This window comes from Delphinus delphis, chromosome 11, assembly GCF_949987515.2.
Source record: "Delphinus delphis chromosome 11, mDelDel1.2, whole genome shotgun sequence".
In the NCBI taxonomy this organism is placed as follows: domain Eukaryota; kingdom Metazoa; phylum Chordata; class Mammalia; order Artiodactyla; family Delphinidae; genus Delphinus; species Delphinus delphis.
The window spans coordinates 43,273,477-43,282,706 of NC_082693.1; the positions used below are offsets into that span (position 1 = coordinate 43,273,477).

Sequence of the window (9,230 nt, forward strand, 5' to 3'; positions counted from 1 at the left end):
AAGAATTGGACTTAAAAAAAGCTAGAACAGGGATTTGAATAGTTGAAGGGCAAGGGGTGACATTTTAAAACGAACCAAGTGAAAAAGAATAAAACATATTTAACATGGATGTAAACTGACTTCTGCAGAGTTAGGAAGGTAGATTTGGAGCCATGTTTCAAACTCAGCTTGTCATAAAAACTATATCCTTTAAGCATGGAAGATTCGTATGGAGAATTGATTGAAGAAGGTTGATATGATGGTCATACAGTAAATGACTCGGAGGTAGGAGAAAAAGGTTGGGGGATAAAGAACCTAACTAAGGAATAGCATTATAGACCACATGGTGACTGTATTTCCCCTACAAAGAGAAATAGGCAAATCAGCCCCCCAGCCCTTTAGTTGAAATATGAGGATATGACAGCAAGGAAGAATAAAAAACCAAAGGAAGCTTGTCATAGGAAAAATACTCTTCATTTAAATAAATAAAAACATGTTAAGATGCCAACAGTGACAAGAGTTGTTACCTAAAACTTGACAGTAAAGATTTCCCCAAAGTTTTAAAAAAAGACTTAATAAATCTTCCATCTGCTGGCTCTTTAATCTACAACTTCCCCATCAATTCTTCTGACCTAAGGATAGAAAGAGAACATTGAGGCAGTGCCATTTTGATAGCAAGCGTTTTTATGGAAGACCTAAGCTTGATGTGTGTTAATAGCATTTCAAATAGAGTTCTAGACAGCTCTTTCTCCAGTCTGATTTAAAGCCATCAGGACTTTCCCTGCATTCTATTGTGAGAGGAGGAGGACTTTGAATAGAAAACGTTTATTTTTATTTATGTATTTATTTATTTTTTGAAAGTGTTTATTTTTAAAGAAGAAAATCTTGTCTAAGAATCTTTAAAGATTTAGAATACAATGTTAGTGATATTAGTTAAAACTATGTTAATATAAAAAACTATGTTAATATATATTAAAACTGTGATGTTAAAAAAGTTATTCTACCTTTTCTCCAGGACTTATGGTTGTTAGGATGTTTATCATCCATAGTCTCTTTTTTTATGTCTCTTGAATCGCTGTAGAAGATGACCAAAGGAGGAAAGTTAGCTGGAAATCAGAACTAGAGAATTAGTCTAGATAACCAGTTCTAGGAGATTAAAATTACTTTAACAAAAATAGTTGATGCTACTACATGTCCGGGTAGGAATTACTGGTTTTGTGCTAGCATCTGTTTTATATAGTTCCTTTGCACCTTCCCTCCCCACTGTGTATCCAGTGGGTAGCTCCACTGAGGGCTCCTCTAGCTCTTGGCTGTGCCCTTGAAGTTTGTGTGGTTGGGGATCCTGCCCATGTATAGTATACTAGCTCTTTCCCCTTTGTAGCTTTAGGAATTGGGGGTTTTTTTCCTTGAAAATCTTACACAGAATTGAGAACCTTGTGTAATCAAGTCCTTGATGGATTAAAGTCCTAAGTGGAGCCTTAGGAAAGGAATGGAAATACTCAGAGCCCATGAATACAGCTCTTTTAAAATTTGTAATTGAAGCTTAGGCATCTGCCATGCCTGTGATCTAGTGGCCATTCTCCTAAGGTATTAAAGGTATTCCACTCTCTATTCCAATAACTTCTATAGGATGATTTATCTTACCTTTCACAAACCAGCATTTTTGGAGCAAATGTCTTAAGGACAAATGAAGGAGAATGATGTGTGTTATCTAGAAAGAAAGAAATCAGGATGAAGTAACACAAGTACTAAGCATTTTTACATTATTGCAGAGAAGGCTAGCTGGCAGGAGATTTGAGTCTCCCTTCCATAGCTGTTGCTGGGAAGTGACTGCTCTGCCTGGGCCTACATTTCTGCCTCCCTGACATAGGTATGGTCTTGTTACTAGTTTTTGCCAATGGGATGTGAGTAGAAATATTCTCTTGTGGGCTGAGGTGGTTATGAGGTAGCTGTACTTTCTCCCTTCTCTTTTTGTGGCAGCTTGGGTAGCCAGGTGTGGGAGGTGACAGTCAAAAGTCAAAGAGCCTCTGTTCTTGAATCACCACTCCTACCAAATACTTGCACTGGATTGTATACAAGGGAACTTCTGTTGTGTTAAATCATGACATTTAACACAGTTTGGACTTTATCTGTTAAAGGGGCTTGCATTGCTCTAACACATACATACATCTTTATTTAATGTTAATCTACCTTATGAGGTGGATATTATTCCTTTTATGGATGAGGAAGATGTGTTTGAGAAGTAACTTGAGGCCAGAGCAGATAGTTGAACCTAGATCTGACTGAAAAGCGAGTGAATTCTCCAATACAACATGCTGCATCTTAGAGAAAGGATATCACTTGAGATAGGATAGATCCTAATCTTTCAGATTACAAGTAAAAAATTACTTCTATGGAAAGTGACTGGGTATTGGTAAGATAAGAATCTTTTAACTGTTACAAGTGAATTTAGATTTAATTAGACTCCTTTTTACTGGGCTGCCTCTCCAGAGAGAGATGAAATTCTGAGATTTACTCTTTTGATTGCTTTGGTGAAGGATTTTGTGGGAGTAGTATTAAGACTAATTACTGCAGGGCTTCTGTACTTACTAGCTATAGAGGACTTAGGGTCCAGGCCTTCACTTAGGACTGTGTTCACTGTCTCACCCTTGCTTACCTACATTCCAGACATCAGGGTCAGGAATCTGATTGGCGGCATCAGAAAATTTTTCACTTGGTTCCAAACTTGGAGAAGTAACCTTTGGAAGATTAAATGGCTCTGAAATAAAGCAGACCAGAAGTTATAGAAGCAGAGTGGAAACTTCTTTTTGTTTTTCATTTCTCATTTGGCTAAGGTGTCCATAGCTATGAGATATGGAGGGTGGGGGGGCAATAGAACTCGACTCCACTTATCTGTCCCCCAAATGAAAAACTTGCTGTCCTCTATAGCAGTTCAGTTCTATTGACACAGTTAGCCTCATGTTCTTTGAGCCTTTTGATTGGGACCACAAGACAAGCATTATATTTGCAGTTAGCCATCTTTTTTAGTTTTCTTTGGATTTTTCTAAAAGGAAGAAGTTCTTGTTAAATGGCTATTAGGTTTTGCCTGTATTCTACCCTCCATTCCTTTCTGGAAATGCTGAAGACATACAATGTTCCAACATTAAGAACTTGCAGGTACTATGTATACTCAGAAGTTTTTTTTTTTTAATTTCTTTCTTTCTTTATTGATTTTTGGCTGCCTTGGGTCTTCGTTGCTGTGCCCGGACTTTCTCTAGTTGCGGCGAGCGGGGGCTACTCTTCATTGTGGTGCACAGGCTTCTCATTGAGGTGGCTTCTCTTGCTGTGGAGCACGGTCTCTAGGCATGCGGGCTTCAGTAGTTGTGACACGCAGGCTCAGTAGTTGTGGCTTGCGGGCTCTAGAGTGCAGGTTCAGTAGTTATAGCACATGGGCCTAGTTTCTCCGCGGCATGTGGGATCTTCCCGGACCAGGGCTCAAACCTGTGTCCCCTGCATTGGCAGGTGGATTCTTAACCACTGCGCCACCAGGGAAGTCCTGTTCTTTTATTTATTTATTTATTTATTTTTGGCTGCGCTGGGTCTTCATTGCTGCGTGCAGGCTTTCTCTGGTTGCTGCGAGCGGGGGCTACTCTTCATTGTGGTGTGCGGGCTTCTCATTGTGGTGGCTTCTCTTGTTGCGGAGCACGGGCTCTAGGCGTATGGGCTTCATTAGTTGTGGCATGTGGGCTCAGTAGTTGTGGCTCGCGGGCTCTAGAGCACAGGCTCAGTAGCTGTGGCACACGGGCTTAGTTGCTCTGTGGCATGTGGAATCTTCCCGGACCAGGGCTCAAACCTGTGTCCACTGCATTGGCAGGCGGATTCTTAACCACTGCGCCACCAGGGAAGCCCCCTGTTCTTTTTTTTTTTAAAGGGTCTTTAACCTTTTATATTCTGAGCTTAGTTTTCTCCTTCCAGTGACTTAAGAGTTATCAGGAAAACTCACCTTTCTACATGATGCCAGGTGGTACTGTAACCTGCTGACTGACATCCTGTGGTTTGGGTCATAAGGACATATTTCCAAGACTTCTAGCTCCATGAGCCCTAAATAGCAGGAGCCATGGGTTGGCAAAGAAAATACTGACATTTAGGATCAAGTAATGTTGACATAGGTCTATTTTCTGTTCTCAGAGAAAGCGTAGTGTGAAAGATGTGGGTGCCTCAAGTTTTACCTATGAAAGTTTTGGATAACTAAACAATAGTCTAGCCAGTTAGATAGTAGGATAATAGGATAAATTCACTGTTTATCTGCCTCGGAAGGCCAAAAATTAGTATTTGTACATATTATATAGCTTGTTTTAGATAGTTTTTTTTGCCCTTCATTAGTGTGTTAAATAAACAGGTAGGATTCCTTGGAAAATTCACAGTACTGGGGTAAGGTGAAGTTTAACACCATAAGCTTGAGTGCTGGAGAAAGCAAGGGCTGGGGCAGCCGATTCTTTCACTGTTCAGCACTGCCCCCTTCCATCTCTCTGCCAAACCTGTCTAAATTAAGCTCTTTTCCAGACAAGGATGCTACTTGTCAGATAGGTCAGCATAGACGCTTTTGGGGAGAGGGATTTGGAAGAATGAACATTACCATATTCAAGTTCAGGCTACTTTATAATTATCTGAGAATGCTCATCCGAAATCTCTAAAGTTGTAGGTATTAACACATGAAGACTCCTAGAAGTGAACTAAGAATACACAGTCTCAAATCTGCCTCATTTTACTACCGATAGGAGGCCTACACTCCCTTATGGCTAGCTGTCTTTAGCATCGCAGACATTCACTTCAAGGACTCCCAAGTTTCCAGGCAACAGCTACAGTTGAGATTTCTGCAAAGCAGAGACAGCACAGTCTGATAAGGGGGAAAAAGATCAAGGCAGACTGCCATAAGCAGTAGGGATAGAGAAGTGCCTAGAATAGCCCATTTCAATTCTACTTTACATCATGCCTAGGGCATAGACAAAGGGCACAGAGCTAGACTGTTAAATGTCAGATTTTCCTGAGGGCATTTAGGTGATTAAGTCTAGGGATTTAAACTCAGGTACCTTTCAGGAACACAAGCCAAGGTGTTTTTTTAAAGCTTACAATGCATATTAATGGTTATGTTAGAGCCGTGAATACTTACTCTGAAGTGAATTGGCTCCCTGAATATAAAGGCGCAGTATAATCCGACACTGCATAGCTATCTTTAGATTCTTCTTCTTTTTTTTTTTAATTATTATTGGGGTATAGTTGTTTTACAATGAAGATTCTCAAAGATAATGGAAAAAGAGCTTTAATACCTAAGTGTAGTCTTTAGATAACCTCAAACCCTCATTTTTAGCCAGCAGCCTAGAAAAATTTGAAGTTTGATTGGACTGAAAGGCTGGTCTTAATAAACAAAGAGTGCTTCAGGCATAGGCCTCAAGAATTGGTGCCCTGGGACCGTTCACCTAATTATTGCTAGCTGAATATCCCATGTAGAGAGGCCAACACTCTAATGGAGGCCGTTTGGTTTAATGCCATTTGTTAGACTTGGCAACAGTATTCCAACCTTGATGCTAGCTTGACACTTAAACCTAGTCTGAAGGCTTTTTAGACGGAACTTATTCTTGAAGCAGTGACTCTCAAGAATCCAAAAGGCAGGGTCACTTGAACAGGAGAACAATCCTTCTGTAAGGCAAAACAAGGCAAACAGCTGAAGTGTGACGGGAGGGAAAGCACAGTACCTTTCAGTCAAGTGATGTGAAGCAACTTTCTGTTCAAGTGGTGTGAAGCAACTTTCTAATCAATGCCTCTTGTCCCATCATATGTTCTGTGGTTTCTCAGAGGTCTGGAAGTATTTGATGTCATAGTTAGGTCCTGAGAAGTGGTTCTCAAGCCTGGTTGTGCATGAGAATCACTGAGTAGTTTCAAAGTGACAGAGCCTTTGGCCCCACTCCAGAACTGTTGTATTAGAATCTTCACGAATGGGGTCTGGCTAACTGTGGCTTTAAAAGAGTTCCACAGGGTATTCTGATTTGTAGACAGGGTTACTAGACCCTGCTCTGGGGTAATTGAACTCCCCTTAGAAGGGTTCCTCCCGTTTCCAGCAGGACCTGCCACATAATGTTTCCAGTGAAGTTTCCCTAGAGATTACCTGTTGGCAGATTAGTCTCATCTTTAAACTTGGCCTTTTTCTTGATGGGGTGCCAAATAGAATTCCACAGAAAGCAACATAAGCTCACTACATGCTAAAAAAAATCAAAAATTTATATTTGGCGCTCCTAATCCAGTGTACCAGGTCTTGAGCCAAATATTTACATACACCATGTCATATAATTACTTGCACAGTTGTATGAGGGATTACTGCCATTGTATAGATTAGGAGACCAGCTCAGTGGTGGTAGATAGCTTAAAGTTACAAAGCTAGTAAGTGTTGATTTCATCAGGAACGACTTTTTTTTTTTTAAATAAATTTATTTATTTATTTATTTATTTATTTTTGGCTGTGTTGGGTCTTCGCTTCCGTGCGTGGGCTTTCTCCAGTTGCGGCGAGCGGGGGCCACTCTTCATCGCGGTGCGCGGGCTCTCACTGTCACGGCCTCTTCCGTTGTGGAGCACAGGCTCCAGATGCACAGGCTCAGTAGTTGTGGCTCACAGGCATAGCCGCTTCACGGCACGTGGGATCCTCCCGGACCGGGGCACAAACCCATGTCCCCTGCACTGGCAGGTGGATTCTTAACCACTGCCACCAGGGAAGACCCAGGAACGACTTTAAGTATCGGGAATCTGTCAGGCTCATAGTAGTGGATACAGGTTTTCCAGAATTGTCATTTCTGCTTGACAGTTTGTATTTTATCAGTGGCAATAAATACTGTCAGTTGTTTTCTCTGAAAAAAAAAAAAAGCTAGCAAGTGTTTGAGTATCATTATTACTATTCTTTGATGTAATACATGTCAAGCACTTAAAGTACCTGGTACATAGTAAATAACCAGGTCATCACTTTACATGCAGTAACTTACTTAACACACACAGTACTCCCAAGAGGTAGGAACTATTAATATCATCTCAATTTTACAGACAGAGACACTGGATCAAAGCTGCTAAGTGATAGAGTTGGGATGTGAACTCAAGCTATCTGGCTCTAGAACCTGGGATCCTAGCCTCTAAGTCATAAGGCTCAGTCCACTGTACTCAACTGTTGAACCCAGAATTCTGTCTGATTCCAGAATGTAGGCTTTTCCCATATGCCAAGTACAGGCAAATAAGTGTTTCTGGGCTCTAGCAATCTTACAGTTCAGCTGAGGTGGCAGTATAATATGAACTGGGCAATTAAAGGTGAAAACTAATTTAGGTGTGAAATATGTGCTATAGATCAAGTGCTATAGGAGTTCAGTAAGGGCTGGACTTGGGATTGTTTGTGCTGGATCCAGAAGATTGACTGGGATTTGGGTCAGCAAGAGGGAAAGCATCCATAAATGAGAAAGGCAGAAATGAAAAATGAACATAGGACACTGAGAACATGGTCCCCACTAAGCTGGTGAGTACATAATAGGGGATAGCAGAGCGTAAGATTGGCTTGGCATGGAGTGTCTTTAACAAAATTTTTTGGATGAGGATAAGAAATGCAAGTGAGAAAGATCCAATAGGAACTATACTAACCCATAAGGAGGCTGCTGCTATACTGCTGGTCAGCTCCGTAGATATTGGTGTCTTACTGCCTGCCCTTTATTCTCCTCCATCAAGGTGAAAGACCAATAGAAACCTCATGGATCTCTTTAGTAGAACCTGAGTTTCGTTGGTAACAGCAGGTAATTCAAATATTTGGGGCCACTATCACCTTATGCTAGGCCCATAGCCTTCTAGGGACTCAACTGCAGTAAATAAGCTGGAAGGCAGATTCTGTTTTCCGAAAATGCAAAGTCTACCTTAGAGATATTTGAAATTTTATTCCATCTTCTTGTTTATTTGAAAAGGTGTTAGAAAGGAGGTAGATATGAAGACAATTCTGTTTGATTTAGAATTTTCTGAGGACTTTCTGCTTTTTGCTTTGAAAGAAACTTGAAAGGGAGCTGATTTTCTTGAGTTAGGGAGTTAAGGCCTAACTTGGAATGACAAAATATTATAGTGCTAAAATTTATCTAATCTTCTAAGATTTAAAGTCTGTCATTAATTTACCCTTGTTAATCTCAGTTAATTTGGTTCTTCTTTATGGGGCCTATTTCCCAGTTTAGTCTTAATAATTCAACAAATAAATCAGCATATTTATTGAGTGGCTATTGTGTCTAAGAGGTGGTGTTCTAGATCATTGTTTCTCAATATGTGTCCAACGGAACATTTGCACCAAAACCTCCTAGAGTACTTGTTAATGCACACTTCTAGACCCCACTGCAGACCTGCCAATCCTGAATCTCAGGAGACAGGGATTGATCTCAGTTTCTTAAGCACCTTTAAGAATCATTGTACTTAAGTGGTGGTTCTCAAACCTGGGAGAGCATTGAATTTAACCTGGAGGGCTTGTTAAAACAGAGTGCTGGATACTACCCCAGAGTTTTGGATTCAGTAGGTTTGGAGTGGGACCTGAGAATTTGCATGTCTGATAAGTTTCCAGGTGACGCTAATGTGACCACACTTTGAGAATCATTGTGCTAGAGGGATATAAAGAAGTGTTAGATACAATTCCTGTCATTAAGGAGCTTATGATGTAGTTGGGAAGATAAGACATATACTTAAAAATATAACAAGGAATACAGTGTTATATAATGTTTGACAATGAATGGGGTCGTTTGGAGGAGTTGGAATTTAATCTAGGCCCTAAAATGTGAATAGGCTTAAGGTTCAGGAGAGAATAACATAGGCATTCTTGATGGGGATATAAAAGAGGGAAAGTATAAAGGTGGATGGGCCTGGGGTGGTTGATACTTTTTGTCTGGTGTGGAGCTTTATATAGGGCACTAGTGGAAGGTTAAGGCCAGAAAGGTTGGTGGCAGACTGTGAAGAGCCTTGAAAGCCTGCCCCTCTCCCCCACTTACACACATTTTACAGTCTTACCAAAAATGCTGCACAGCTAGAAAGAGGAAGTCTCCCCTGCTGAGTGTGCAAGAGGAAGCACAGAAGATTTGGAGGCCTGTGAGGTGTAATGACTGCTTTCAGCCATGAGCCAATTGTAGAGGCAATGGGAAGCCCAGCGCACCAACCAGGCTGGGTGCCTCCGCCCAGAGGGTGTCACCACCCAAGCTGAAAGTGTTTGGGGAGATCAGGCATTG

At 41.0% G+C, this 9,230-nt stretch overlaps 1 pseudogene; it reads right to left on the reverse strand.

The window, feature by feature from the left end:
* Positions 1-597: 597 nt before the first annotated feature.
* Positions 598-4,054, reverse strand: LOC132434302 (gametocyte-specific factor 1-like; annotated as a pseudogene).
* Positions 4,055-9,230: the final 5,176 nt, after the last annotated feature.